Source organism: Eptatretus burgeri, chromosome 7 (assembly GCF_056783735.1).
Source record: "Eptatretus burgeri isolate ZD-2024b chromosome 7, Ebu_testis_v1, whole genome shotgun sequence".
NCBI lineage: Eukaryota > Metazoa > Chordata > Myxini > Myxiniformes > Myxinidae > Eptatretus > Eptatretus burgeri.
This window is the reverse complement of record NC_140967.1, coordinates 110,062,911-110,078,898: the sequence shown is the minus strand read 5'-3', so window position 1 is coordinate 110,078,898 and position 15,988 is coordinate 110,062,911. Positions and strand designations below refer to the sequence as shown.

The window sequence follows — 15,988 nt, the reverse complement described above, 5'->3', positions numbered from 1 at the left end:
ATTCTTCACCATTGAGAGAAAGGGCAAAACCGATTACAAAGCATGATATTTTAAAAATGTATTGGACCGGATATGTCCCGCTGTATTTTTAAAAGTGATTTTTCACTTCATTGAGATGAGGTGGAAAAAAAATATTGTATAGCATGATTTGTCCAAACATTTATTGGACCCCATATGTAAACGGACGTATACGGTCTACCAAGTGGCCATTCGAGTTTACACTGTATTTATTATTTTCACATGTTTATTTCAATGTTACCATGCATATATATATATATATATATATATATATATATATATATATATATATATATATATACATATATATATATACATATATATATATATATATATATATATATATATATATATATATATATATATATACATATACATATACATATATATACATATATACATATATATATATATATATATATGCCTGGTGTTGGCATAATGGTTAGAGTAGCGGCTTGGGATCCAAAAGGTCCTGAGTTCAAGCCCCGTTGGCCACTTGAATTAATACACACCAGGAGGTTGACTCAGCCTGTCATCCTTACAAGGTCGGCGAAGTGAGTACCAGTGTACTGGCCCCGGTGTATGCCCCGGTTAGAATAGGTGTAGCATATCCCTGTGTCGTAAAAGGCGACCAGGGTTGCGTCAGGAAAGGCATCCGGCGTAAAAAACTAAGCCAAATCACTATGCGGATCATACGGATTATCCGTTGTGGCGACCCCTAATGGGAGCAGCCGAAAGAAGAAGCAGAAGAAGATATATATATATATATATATATATATATATATATATATATATATATATATATATATATATATATATATATATATATATATATATATATATATATATGCATATATTGCTGCGGTTCTAGGAACCATATGCAAACAACATACAGTTGTCCTGAGTTAGTTGTTCCATGAATATATGTGGAGATAGATCCCTACCTTTTGTCTAGCGGGACAGCAGAGAGTGCGTTGCGATGGGCTATTAGTTCGGATTAATAAATCATTTTTCCACTTTTATTTTATTCCCTCCTTTTTCTTAGGTAAATTCATCTTGCTTGCTACACTCGTTTCGCTGGCCACAGCATACCACCGTCTCCCCACTGTATCCGGAGTCTCGTTTTCTGAGGCAGAATCCCGACGTTCGCAATGCAAGCTGTGCCACCACCCACCTCCCCAAGTACAGACACGCGTGGCATGGTCAGGAAAAACTAGCTTCTGTCTGAAACCCTGCCCAGAAAGGTTGACCACGTGAAGGGCCGGTCCAGTTGGCATGCTCGGCTTGGACAATGACGTCAGGTTTTGACAAGGCTCCCCCCCCCCACACCCCCGACCTCTGGGTTCTAAAAAGCGCGGACCTCCATGTAGTTGGTGGGTTGGGAAGAGAATTGCAAGTGAGTTGGGAAGATAATTGAGAGAGTTTTTTGAGTATTGAAAAAGGAGTAAGGAGAATTGAAGGAGAGAAGGAGTCATTGAGAGTGAGTGTTCCTGCCACTTGTCTCTGTTGACACGATGTCGAACCGCCCCTCGCTTCTCGACCAAGCCTCCTTTCTGGTGTCGCTTTCTGTTCCATATCTATGACCTCGACGAACGGCCTCTTGTTTGGTCCTGCCTGCTGCTCATCTCTCGCCCCCCCCTCTTTGGACTCTGCTCTTCTCCACTCGAGCCCCTCCTGCAGACACGATCTCCACACGTACGGTTGTGGCCGAACAACTCAACAATTGTCTGGTGCCGCACCACGGAGCATCCCTTCCCCGAAACGCTCAGGTACCGAGAAACTGTAACCTCAACTCCCTCACTCCATGGCTGCAAAGGTCCCTTTCACAATTGGGTTTACGTTGTCTGAGTGTGTGTCTGAGAGTGTTGGCGCCTGTCCGTTAAGTAAGCCTGTATAAGATATTTTATTGTTGTGATTGTTGCTTTATTATCTCACTTCAAATCTGCACTGTGTCTGCTTTGTAAGTTGCTTGTAAAATTGCCACACCCCACACCTCTCTCATCTTTCCCTGCATTACATCCCCAACAAACCTTTTGTTGTGCCACATGCTTTTCCTTGCTTATTGTAAATAAATAATAATTGTAGAAATGTTCCCAGCTCGCCTTTGTCTTTTCCTCCATTGGTCCAGCATGGTTCGGATCTAAGATTAGCCAGGTCTTTATTCCCAACAATCCATTCCTTCTAGCCAGTACGTCCTTGGCAGTGCCGTTTGGCTGCATCCAATCCGGAAAGGTTATCCGTAGTTGGTAGAGTGATCCGGTTTGGACAAGGAGTACCGAGGGCGTGGTTCCCCAGTGGTTAAACCACGTGCTTAATTAGGTAACCTGATTCTAGACAGGAGGACCCGAGGTCACGAGGTTGAGTTATTGGCATCGATGGTCGGTTAAGCGACCTGCCGCGTCACGGAATTATCCGTGAGCGACGGCCTACAATTCCGGGGAGTCTGGTGGGAATCGATGTAGCTTTCCCCCACCTTGTAGTCTTCTCACCCCACCCCGCCGGCCCGCAACAATTTGGTGTCAGGAGTAGGATTGACCCATTGAAAATTTACGGGATTCGACCCCACAACAATTTGGCATCGAGAACAGGATTCGAGCCAGGGGTGTGCTTCGCAACCCCCCCCCTCCCTCTTCCCCCCGAAATTAAGAGCAGGATTCAAATTTTAGGTAAATATGTGTACGGACCATGGCGGACCAAGACGAGCTGGTTCAGGTAGGTTCTGAAACAACGATAGAGGAATCCCTGGCTCAGGACGACAGTTTTGAGGGAGATCTTTCCCTGCAGCCATACCCAGAGGTAACATCGGGGGCAGCAGCAACAATGCTTGAGGACCCCCTGCATCAAATTTCCCCCATCGAGGACCGAGCGATCCCTATCAGATCCACACCCGTTCACAGCAGATCGGCTTCGCCAAAGCCATTTGACATGAACCAGATGGTGGAGATACTAACACAGATGGAAAACCGAATAAAGGGGGGTATGCAAAACATGGGAATAAACTTACAAACACAAATGAAGGCGGGTCAGGAGGAAATGAAGGCAGAGCTGGCAGAGGTAAAGGGCGAAATGAAAAACATGGACCAGAAAATGGCGGATGAGATCAGTAATGTACGTGAAAAAAATGACTGAGTTGAGGGGGAGTGTGGAGGCTGTTCGGCCCGCGATGACGACGGGCAAGGTCGAGGTGATGAGTGAAGCCATGTTAATGAAGTGAGAAACCTGTAAACTTGGACAGGTTGAGACATAGAGCCAGGAATTGGGCATCATAAAAGAGATGCAGGAATTAAAAGAGGTGAAAGACACAGAAATTAAAAGAGGTGAACGAATTGCACAAAATAAAAGAGAAGCAGACACAAATATAAATAGTAATGGACATTGAGATTGAGCATGTGGAGTGTTTTGAGACCCAGTGCGAGGGTCGGGTTAACCTCCCACAGAAACAAGGGTAGACGATATGCTCCCTCGAGGCAGACCGTGACGAGGAGGTGAGTCCGGTAAGGCTATATGATGTGGAGCCGTTGCATGGTGCGAAAGAGCACATGCCGAGCTTTGGGCAGATAGAAGCCCCGGGATCTCTTGGGCTAACACAAGCCCCCAGCATGATTGTTCCAGAGCATGAGTGGAGTGCAAATGACATGGCATGTGTGAGTGCACCTGAGGAAATGGGACACGGACCGACCCAGACGGGATGAAACCCCGTCTGAACTCAAACCCGGACTATGCCAGACCAAATAAAGAAAGGACGGAAACGAGCTGGGAACATTTCTAATAATTTATTTGCAATAAAATTAAAAGACAGAAGAGGCGAGACTTATCGCGAATATGCAATGGAGTATTTACAATGATGGAATACACACTTAAACAATTCTACTTACAGACGGGCCCACACGCAGTCACACACAAAAAGAAAAGAAACCCCGGAGTTTTTATTGGACCCTCCAGCCGATGAGAGAGACGAGCTGGGGGTCAGAGTACAGATGGGAACCTGTGGGTCATCAAAGGTCCCAGCCGCACGTGTGGGAATCGTGGCTCGTGGTGGCCCACGTGACGAATAGTTGGTTCACAAAACAGGCCAGAACTCCCCGCAACAGCCACCGCGAACAAACTGCAGCTGACTCAGGCTCCGTGAACAAACTGCCTCAAAACCCGACTAGCCACCGTCAAAACTCTTTCTAACCCATTCAAACACTCGTCCACACACCTCTTGCACAGAGCGTCTTGGAGATATATCTCCTCCCACACGGGGAGGGACCTTGGCGAGAATCATCTCGCTGTCCATCCCTCATTGGCCCACGGCCGTACCCCACCGAAGCAGAGTCATGACCCCTTTTCGGAGACCCTACATTCTCCACTTGGCTCCTCTCTCGAAGAGTAACAGTATCCATGTTGCGTTGGTGCAAGAATTGAAACATTTGTGGAAGGAGCGTTGGTGGGAACAGCAAGGAATGGCTGTAAGACCCTGTCCTGGCAAATCAGAATGCTTGTAGACAGCGGGTGGGTAGTGGATCGTGATGGGGGATGGATCATGCAAATGGGATGGTTTATTTGATGGCTCGTTGGATATAATAACCTAACTAAAGACGTCACAACGCACGTTTTCGAGCCTCCCACAAAACAAAAAGGAAAGGTATCTGACTACACACGTACTTACTGGCATAACTAACTTTAGGAGCTGAATGTTGAGTGCAAATGGTTTCCAGATCCGTAACAGTATGATTAAATGGAACATGCATTAGAATAAGGGATGACGGGGAGCACAAATTAGTTAGGGGAACGTAGTTCGTAGAGCGTCAGTGTGATGTGAAAAATAAAAATAAAACCAAGAAGAAAGAAACATGATGAGTGAATGTGGATCACCGGGCCCGAGTGTGAATGGAGTGAACGTGGAATGCATGGTGCGAACGAATGATTGGGGGGGAGGAGTGAATCCCACCCAAGGGAGCCCGGGGTTAGTGTAATAATGGTTAGTGGGTTAGTTAAATTAACCTCAGGGATGTCGGTTTGTTGTTGGTGTTGAACGAAGGCACAAAACCTTTTGTAGGGTGCAGGAGACTATTGACCGGCTGGGAGCATGGTTGGTGAAATATGCATACTGAGTAGAGGGCACCCCGGGCACCGAAGTAGTCAGCCAGAGTAGGTCATGGGTCCAAGCGACCGAGTTAGTGTAATGGGCACGGGTACCCACGGGAAAGGGATGCAGAGTGCCAAAATGCTATGTGGGCATCGACGGGGAATTGCCAGGAAGAGTTCCCCACGTTCATACGGAGGAGGGAGGCTCAGAGACAGCCTCAGCGACCCGGGCATGCCGAAAATTGAGTTCGGCAGGTGGGTAGCCCTGCCAGTGGAGCCACACTGCCCAGCCATGAAATTGTGCAAGAGCACGGGAGAAAATTTGCGGGCCAGGCCCAAATTAATAACGAACACCATCACAGGTGACGGGAATCTTGGATGTTAGAACCGATAGTTTAAAGTGACAGGCGTGTTGAAAAGCCCCGGGGATAGATTAACGTTTAATAAATGCTAGGAAATATGGGAAATGTGAACCCCTTCGCAACATCCATCCTTTCGCTGTTCGTAGGCCGCTGGACTCGCCTTGGAAATTGCTGAAACCGGTGGGAGCTATTCTGAGGCTGCATTGGGCCTCGAGACAGATTCACTTGTCTCTTCCTTAATCCTCTCAAAAGGGATCTTAGGGATTGGGAATAGACAGTCAGGACAGGTTAGCCGAACAAAGACAATAAGGGGGTTAAGGACACACTTAATTATTTTTTAAAAAGTCGAAATTTAGTTGTTTTTTGTGGATGGGTGGGGCTTGTGTGGGTGGGTGGAGCTTATGTGGATGGGTGGGGCTTGTGTGGGTGGGCGGAGCTTGTGTGGATGGGTGAGGATTGTGTGGGTGGGTGGAGCTTGTGTGTATGGGGTTTATGTGGATGTGGTTTGTGTGGGTGGAGCAAATTTTTTAAATTAAATCAACATGTTGTGTGGGGGAATTAATTAACTAATCACTAATTATGTGAATATGATCGATGTGGATGGTGTTTGCATGGGTGGGGCTTGTGTGGGTGGGGTTTGTGTGGATGTGGTTTTTGTGGGTGGAGCTTCTGTGGGGTGGGGTTTATGTGTGTGGAGCTTGTGTGTCTGGGGATTGTGTGTATGGGGATTGTTTGGATCTGGCTTTTGTGGGTGGGGTTTGCGTGGGTGTGGCTTGTGTGGGTGTAGACAAAAAGGGTTGGAGTCAAATGCTGTTGTTTTTTTTTCAATTTATCTTTGTCTTTTGCAATTCCTGTGAATAAAATGAACCTAAAATCTCTTCCCCCATTAAATCATATACCTTATAAGTCCAAGGAACTGTATCTATTACATCAACGATTTGAAAAAGTTCATTTGTCCATCGCTTCGTATAACCTTTTTCAAAATGAGATTTCCACCTATATATTCTTACGATATCACAAACTTTGAACTTCGGTATTCTGACATTAATCCCTTTTTCATATTTTAATTTTGTAAATGTTTCTGATGGTTTCGTTTTCACTGAGGTATGAATCGTCTCATTGTACTTATCTACAATATCCTGAATTAAAGACAACCATTGTTGAGAACCGAGTTGTTTTTTTTTTTTTTTACCTCCAATCTTTTTCGAATCTCACTGGTTTCTATATTTTTATAATTATTTATTCTCTCTCGTTCCTCCCTCACCCTCTGCTCCTTCTCTCTCTTCTCCTTTGCCTCCTTCTCTCTCTTCTCCCTCTCCTCCTTCTCTCTCTTCTCCCTCTCCTTCTCTCTTCTCCCTCTCCTCCTTCTCTCTCTTCGACTCTTCCTCCTCCTCTCTCTTCTTCTTCTCCTCCTCCTTTGTCTCAGTTTATTCAACTCCTTCCTCATCCCTTACTATCGTTGAATCACTTTCACCCCATAGAATATCATACATATATTCATTAGGATTTCTTGTTATTCCTGTATCCAAAATAATTTTTTTTACAACAGGAAACCAATAAAATTATTCTGAATTTCTAAAAGAGCCTTTTGTTTGCTTTACTTCAAAATGTTTTCATTATTTACCATTTTAATTAAATCCAAAGTTGTTGGTTTATTAACATCAGTATAAAGCCAATCTTTTATTGAAACTACCTCTTATGTTGTAGAACATATTTATTAAAATACCGAACACCCTTTTTGTTGAAGGTATGCTTGGGCACAGAAATGATAATTTTCTTGAAGCCTTCTTGCTGTCATTTATGTATTACAAATATAAGACAGATTAATATCATGACAGGAAATACCTCCCCATCTTCCCATAGTTAAATCATTTTGTATTTCCTTACATATTATATGTAATCCTGTTCTTTGTGTTTTCATGATAAAACTATGGCAACCATAGTTGATTTTACCCTTATTAAATTATTTTATTTGTTGTTTACTACTCGTGCTTCCACAAAACTCATTCTCTATACCAAGTGGATAATATTCTTCCTTACGAGACTGATTTAATTGTTCCAGGTCTTCTAGGTTAATTTTAAATGACCAATTATACCCGAAATCATTCATATCATATCCCCATTGTTCTATTCTCGTACAAACGATATGCCCTTCTTTATAAAATTTTATTTTAAGTGGAACTGTGAATTCGGTAAGACCTGGAGATAAAAACAGCACTTCTGTATCTTTGGAATACACAGCCATTTTATTTAAGGATATATATATATATATATATATATATATATATATATATATATATATATATATATATATATATATATATATATATATATATATATTGTGATAAATCACTTAATCTCACCAAGTCATTTGCATCAGTCGCGCTTGGATAATTTATTAATTTATAAGCATTTTTCATTTTAATATTATTTGCGATACTATATTTCTGTCGTTCAGCCTGTGCCTTTGTGTAATAATTTGATGAATCTATATCCATTTCTTGGGATACACCAAAGACAGATCCATCTTTTGCATTTATATGTCATTTATATTTATATGTCATTTATATTAGATTAAAAATAATGTCATTAAAAAATTTATTTTTGTTGAGTTGAAATAACACATCGAGACATAATTGACCACAACACTTGGAATTTAATTCTTGGACTTGAAATGTTTGATAAACACCATTCTGTAAGAATTTTATAACTTCAACAGGTGGTGGAAGACCAAAACTATCAAAATAATATTTGTCTTGACGATTAAATATACAAACCCAATGAGAACCATTCCCATTATTATCTTCTAGGTTCATAATGATATTCTTTGTATGTTTAGACACGTTTGTTAATTCATCTCTCAAACAAATAACCACGTTATGAATTTTTAATTTCTTCCAAGATTTGATAAGTTCTAAATTCGATGTTATATTCTTTCAAAATTCTTTAAGCCACTTATCAATGCTCATTTATTTATTAGAAAGATATAATCCATTACCCCTTTTAGTTAATTTTACACCTGTTTGTATGATAGAAGAAAGCATATCTCAAACTAACAATCTTGCTTTATCAGGCAGACTTTCAAGTTTTTCAGCAAAATCTACAATTACACCACTTCCACTAATTTGTTTCTCCAACTCTTTGTTATGTCTTTCCAATTATTTTAGAGCCCGGAGTTGAGCGTTCCTTTCGTTGGCAGTTTTCACCACTGCTGAAATACCACCCGTCAATGCTCCAGCCACAATAAAACCAGCAAATAAAGGAATTAGAAATGGGAGAAATCCTCCACTCATCTCTCTTATTGAATATTTCTTCAACATTGGTTTTGACATTTAAATTTTTAGTGAGATAGTATCGTTCAAGATTTTCACCTGTTCTCTTGTGAGCAAAACATCAATTCTAACTGCTCTTTTTCTTTGAATTGTATTAATGTTAATCAAACAAGGCTTTTTATTTTGAATACAAGATGATAGTTTATGAAGATTGATTTGATTAACATATACCCCAGTTGGCACTTTACTACTCATTTATTTATCAAAAAAAATTATGAGACTAATCATAACACCATTATCTGTATTAATCTGAAATTATGTTTCTTCCAAAAGCAAACAATATGAATCAACTTCTCCACTCTCTCCTCTTTCAATGTATAGGGAAGTATCCACTCGATTAGACTTCATAGTTTCTTTTGAGCACTCAGGTCAATCGCATGGATTGTATACAGACTTTTAAATGCTGTCTTATCCAAAATGGGTTCTTTATTTCCATTGCTTTCACACACCTTTTGGTAAGACTTATATGCTTCAGCACAATCATTTTTTTCCCAATTAATTTCCAATCTATCTCGTGGACAAAATCTTCCATCTTGAGAAACGCGAAGTTGTTTCACCTTTTTTTCATTAGGTCATTTCCAATGACCTAATAATATTGGTGAGAGAGAGGGTAATATGGGTCCGTCCGTCCGTCCATCCGTCCGTTCAAAATGTAGTTGAAGCAGGAGATCTGCTCATTAGTGATCCTGATAGAGGTCGATGAGACGTACACGATGGTATGACTTTCAAGGTCACCGAAGGTCAAGGTCACGAGGCCTATGAAGTTGCGAAAATGATGATTTTCAAATTCTATCTCCTCCGCCATTTCTCAAGCGATCTTGAATTTGATTGTAGCAAATGAATCTATGGGAAACATCTAAATTTTGATCATGCCGGATTTTCAATATTCGCTTTCGTTTTCGTGTCACGTGACTTCAAAGTTGGCAAAAAATGCGAAAATGACGATTTTCATGCTAAAATGACAATTTTCAAAATCTATCTCCTCTTACATTTCTCCAGCAATCTTGAATTTGATTGTGGCATATTAATCTATGGGACAATATCTAAATTTGGTCAGGACGGATTTTCGAATTTCGCTTTGGTTTTCGCGTCACCTGACTTCAAAGTTTGCAAAAACTGCCCTACCTTCAGGAGGCTATATATTTTCTCGCAGAAATGACCGCCACTCCCGCACGAGTGTATTTTTTTTATATATTTTTATATTTTTTGTTTTGTATACCTTGTCGAGGCTCCTATGAGAGCTAACACACAACGCACAGCAAGGGGGCATGAAACAAGAGGGGTGAGAGTGGGAGGGACAAAACAGTAGGGAACAGACACATTAGGAGATCTGTGGAAGGGAGAGGGATGGGACGGGGAACATGGGGAAGAGAAGATGGACATTGCAGGGACTTTCAGGAAGGAAAGGAGGGGAATTGAAGGAAGTGGGCTTGGGTGGATTATCGGGGGTAGAAAAGATCGAGGATTTGGATGGGGGATGAAAAGAGGTGGTGGTGAACAGCTGTTTTGAAAGCCTGGAGGGAAGAATGGGAAAGAATAGAGTGAGGGAGTTTATTCCAAAGGTGGGAAAAAAGAGGAATGAAAGAGTGAAGGTGAGCAGAGATTCGTGATTTTGGTAGTTTTACCAGAAGGGGGTTGTTGGCGGACCTTGAGCCCCCTGTGGAAATGTGGTGGGGACAAATCGCAGAGAGAGCAGGGGGGAGGGGGCAAGGCTGGAGATGAGACGGTGGAAGACAGAAAGACCACCGACCAACCTGCGGTGATTAAGTGAGAGGCCCACAGACTCAGCTTCATTGCGGGAGATGCCGATGATCCAAAATGCCCTGGTTTCGACAGCGTGAAGCCGAGAAAGGTGGGAGGCAGGAGCACCAGCCCAGAGGGTAGAGCAGTACTCCATCAGGTTACGGGCAAAAGCTTTGCAAGTGGTCAGGAGCTCAATAGGGCCGAGGAAGGACTTTGTACGATGGAGGATTCCCAGTCGGCGACTGGCTTTGGAGGCGAGGTTGGAAATGTGACTTTCCCAGGAAAGGTCATGGCAGATAGTTAGACCCAGAAGCTTGAAAGAATAGACTTCTTCCAGAGGATTGTTGAGAAAGTAGATGGGGGGGGGGGTTCTAAACGGTCCTTTCGATGAGACACAGTGAGAGTGTGAGATTTGTCTGGATTGAAAGACATGTTCCACGTGTTGGACCAGTTTCTGATTTTATCCAGATCTGCAGTGAGCGAAGAAGCTGCTAATTGCCGGTCTGAGGGATGACAGATGGTACGGCAGAGGGTGGAGTCATCAGCAAAGAGATATAGAGGATTTTTCAGAGAGTCGGAGAGATCATTGATGAAAACCAGAAAAATAACAGGGCCCAGAACGCTACCTTGAGGAACTCCAGCCTGGACAGGAAAAGGGGATGAAAGAACTCCATTTAGGGCCACATGTTGACTGCGACAGGCGAGGAAGTCTGCAAGCCATGAGTGGAGATGGCCTTGGATACCATGGAAAGCAAGTTTGGTGAGTATGGCAGGGTGCCAGACTGTGTTAAAAGCACGTGGTATGTCCAGGGATACAGCTCAGATTTCCTGTCTGGCATTGAGGACCTCCATCCATTGATGGGAGAGCAGAAGCAGCATATCCAGGGTAGAGTGACCTGGTCTGAAACTAAGTTGATGATCGGAAATCAAGCCATTGGAGAAGAGGAAGGATTTCATGTCTGAAGCGATGATGGATTCCATAACCTTGCTGATGATTGGGAGAAGGCTGATTGGTCTGTAGTTGCAGGGATCAGTTTTTGCACCTTTTTGTGTAGGGCAGCAATGTTTGCAGATTTCCAAACAGATGGCAGATGACCTTGAGCAAATGATAGGGTGAATAGAACAGAGAGAGGGTGAGCAAGAGCAGAAGAGCAGGCTTTGAGGACACGTGGGCTGATGCTATCTGGACCGGTTGCAGAATCTGAGTCGAGGTTAGAAAGCAAGCTCTCCACCTTGTTCGGAGAAAATGACACAGAGTCCAGGGACAGTTGTGTGCGACTGGGTAAGGTGGGTAGAGAAAGTGATGGGTTTTGGACACAAGATTTAGCTGCAAACACCGAGTTTTGGCAACCTTAGCATTATCACTCAGTGCATTATTCTTATCAGGAGCAGTATCACCATCTGGCTTTTTAAAAATGATCCACAGATATCGTGGCTTTCCTTCCAGAACACCCAAATTCCACGTGTAAGTGGTTTGGTTCAGTTTAATGTGTTGACATCTTTTATGGTTTGATACACTGAGGGCTTCTTTGAGTTAAGTCTTCTATTCAACATCTCTTCTGTTTTAAGATTGGGAGAATATTCACGAATATACCAACTAATTTCATCAATACCAAATTTATTCTGAGCAGCAAAAGCATTAGCCACACCAAAAAGCAATCTATTTTCATTATCATTCCTTTGCAGTCGAAATCTAATTTTAAGACCATACAGAACTTTATCATGATCAAAAAATCCAAATATACCTTTAAGAGGAACTACCACAGTAAAACTATTACCTGCTTTTGTGTCACCATTATACATTCCTTTCCTTTGACTCTATCCAGGGTCTGTGTTTGTTCCCATTGACATATCAGGAATAAAACCTTTGACAGCCCCCTTTCCCATTCCATCATAAAATGAATATAGTGTAAATTTCGTAATTTCAGATGTAGCAGAGACACAACCACTTCAACTTCTTGTGTTCCAATTTACAAAGGAACACGATCAAACATTTTCCAGAAGAAATCATTCATGAGTGTAGAGTTTGTGTTACTCGCAATCTTAGTGAATGTAAATTTACACATCAAGAAACTTTCGGCTCGATTCAAATAAGTTTGTTGATTATTTATTTCAAAACTTTTTGTTCCATTTGTATTCCAGTCTGTTCCAGTTATTGCATTTACCTTGAAGTCGTCTTCTTTTTTAGTAGTAGTTTTAGTAGAGTCTTCATGGTTGGCTGATTGTACATGGTGCAGACGAATTGTTCCAGGTCGTGAATGATATTCTGATCTAGCGTGAATTCTCGACCAATGGTCCCGAAACAGGTGATGAGATGGTGACCCTTCATCATCAAGTCAAATGGCCTTGTTTTGCCCTTACCGTGGAATGCACTGGTGGTATCACTTCCCGTGAAATTGTGCAAACCAATCAATGCATCACAGACAGAACTTTCCAGGGCATTACTCAGCTTCCGAATGTCAACGACGATAATGTCCTTGGGACTTCCTCTGACCAGATGGAAATTTCACGCCCGAATCAACTTCGAGCGAGCCAATGCCAACACAAACACATCGGTGTCGAAACTCTCTATGCACACCGACTCTTCATTCTGTCCCACATGAGCGGCATGTAGCAGGAGCTTCGTGTCAGCTTCCTCATGGTCACATTCAAGTTCAGGTACTGACGACAAGACACAGTCATGACATCATTCGACGCCTTGATTTTCTCACATTTGCCGGCGTGACTGACTTACAACAGCATGTCGGCCAGTTTTGATGGAAAGATGTTTCTCGTCCACGATTCGACGATTAACTCTATCAACGCCTCCTAGTTGGCTCCGCTCAGGAGATAATTGGCCCACTGTTTTTGAAGGGCTTGATCACGTCCGTAGATGGTTCGCACCTGAAGATCGCCTGCCCTGCCCGCTCGTCTGGCGTGCTCCAGGCACTTGATGCTGATACTTGGGTAAGTATCAAACACCACGTCCAGTCTCGAGGATTGGTTATGTCGTGCTTTGGCCACTACGATGTTCAGCACCATCTCTTCCAGTTTGCCGAAAGTGTTAGGCAGTGAACCAGCCTTTATCGCCTGAATAACGGCCATTCCCTCCACAATTGTTGCACCTTCGATAGGCGGAGCGTCCACTCGGCAATCGGGCCACAGTTTCAGTATATGGTTGCGGAGTTTGGCTTTGTCCATCTTAGCAATTGAACCATCACCAAACTTAGCAATCGAACTTAGCAATTAGATGCTAACGCGAAAGATATGTTTGCCAGTGGGTACGCGAGCAGATCGTGGAGTGTTACATTGTTTTTCTCGCCAATCAATAGCAGTCGTGTGAAAAGACGACGTTCATTCGCAATTTCAACCTTCGGCGTCTGCTGGTGGGGAGTCGCCGAATTGCCTCGCGCCTACGAGAAAGTTGCCAATTTGGCCTTCGAAATCGGACTGAAGAATGGGACCTCACCCAAGAAAAGCTGATCACGCAAAAAATGCACGACAGCATTCTCTCCCTTGACATACGCGTTCATCAAGTCCGCGGAAGTGGCTGGCAGAGCGATGACACCTGAACTAATATTGACGAGTTCAAGGTGAGTGCCGGAGAAAGGGTTAATCATTTGAAGTACTGTGACCATCACTTGTACCACCACTGCTTCGTTCTTCTTCGAGCTCGACACATCCAAATCCTTTCTCGTTCGGGGCTCGTCGTGGATACCCGCCACGGACTCACATTTCCTTGCGATTTCCGCACGTGCTGGTTGGGACAGGATCCACTTCTTCAGAGCTGTGCTTTTCTGAGTGGAACCAATGATTCCTCCACTGGTCTTGCTGTCCCTATTTAAAGTCTGCTCTATGATCTGATCACATGCAACACTACTAAATCCATAACGAGTATGCCGTTGGGCAGTACATTTGCCATCCATGCACACTTGATAGGTGTCTGGGTGGGAGTGCTCCAGCCCAGCCATTTCCAGCCAGGAAACGGTAAGTACCTTACATAGTTTAGGTGATCGTACGCAAAGTACCAGGGCATTGACGCTATCGTGATCGCAAGGTGTTTCGGCCAGTTCGAAGTACGAGTTGCCCGTATAAGCTCAAGTGCTAGCTCCACCATTTTCAAGGTGGAGCACCAGAATGTGAATGTTTTGCTCGCTGTACATTGCTGCTGTTTGAAGTCGCTGTAGCGTGTGAACATTTCTGAGACCTCTTCCGATGACAGTAACTGTTCGAACAACGGAGACGGAAACGTTTCCTGGAGACGCTCAATACACCTCTCGAATCGCACACGCGTCTCCTCTGCGAGGGAGTCCATGAAGGCCTGGAAGCATAGTCTTCCTTGCGCTTCACAGACGAGCTTGTGACAGCGCAGACTCCTGTATAATAGTGGCCGTTTATTACTGAATTTGCAGAACGCTGAGCGACAATACCAGACTCTATGATGAGGTCTAGCAGACCTGCGTCTCTGAATATTTTGCCGATCATGCCAAGGAAGCTCATGAGTTGGTGGAATTCGCTGAGATGACTTACCAACCTTTTTGTCAACTCTGGGTGCAACCAACGAATCTCCTGCGCCTTACTGTAGATCACAAGGTCGAAGACTAGAACTACTTCTTCACGTTCCAGTTTATCAGCCATATCGATGCTTTGGCGTAGGACCGTGTAAACGGTGTCCAGTTCCGTGGGTGATGCCTCGATCACAGGAAGGTAGATGATGGCTGACTTGGTCAACTCTTCATCTTGACGAAGGAGGGTGTTGTACCCAGTCCATGTCGGCAACCGCACGTCCGTTTTCTGGACCGTTTTCATTGTGTAATAGAGCACATCCAGCGATAGCCTGTCCTCTTGTGACTGACTGATGTCAATACAATGTCACAACTGTAAAAGGCTGTGGTCTCTTGCCTTTTCTCGCCACCATACTTGAGAATGGGTGGCGTGTTACCAACTAATGACCGCTGACGATAGCTAATTGGAGTCACTGGACGAGCGTGCTGATTCGGCTCAGAGGGTGCATCTTGTATCATCAATCCATTGGTGTGGTGAGTGGTCCCATGACCGGTGAGGGTCTCCTCACTGAAATCGATGTCATCGTACACAAATATTGTCGGTACATTTCTGAGGCAGTTTGAGGGCAGTTTTCCCTCCTGATCACTCTGAAACAGTGCCAAAGCAGTTTCCAACGCCTGTGTAGTACTGACTGAGACACAATGCCCAAGCTTGTTGAGCAGTCCTAACAGTCGAGTAGAACCAGTCCAATGTTTCACAGTCAGGCCCAATACATAGGACTTCGGAGTAAACGTCTGATCCCTTGACACTCAAAGAAACAACGTCTTGAAGAACAGAGAGCATTTTCAGATGAATATATATGTATATATATATATATATATATATATATATATATATATATATATACATATATATATATATATATATATATATATATGTATATGTATATATAAGTATATATATATATATATATATATA

At 43.1% G+C, this 15,988-nt stretch overlaps 1 protein-coding gene and 1 long non-coding RNA gene across 2 annotated transcripts in view; one reads left to right on the top strand and one right to left on the bottom strand.

Annotated features, from left to right (window-relative positions):
* LOC147024087 (uncharacterized) overlaps nt 1–2,207 on the top strand; it is a 35,417-nt gene extending 33,210 nt beyond the window's left edge. The window contains exon 4 of the long non-coding RNA XR_015060528.1: nt 1,064–2,207. This is a non-coding gene — a long non-coding RNA (uncharacterized LOC147024087). The remainder of the gene's footprint in view (nt 1–1,063) is intronic.
* The window catches only part of LOC147024086 (uncharacterized), a 36,828-nt gene that overhangs the window by 7,895 nt on the left and 12,945 nt on the right, over nt 1–15,988 (bottom strand). The window lies entirely within an intron of this gene.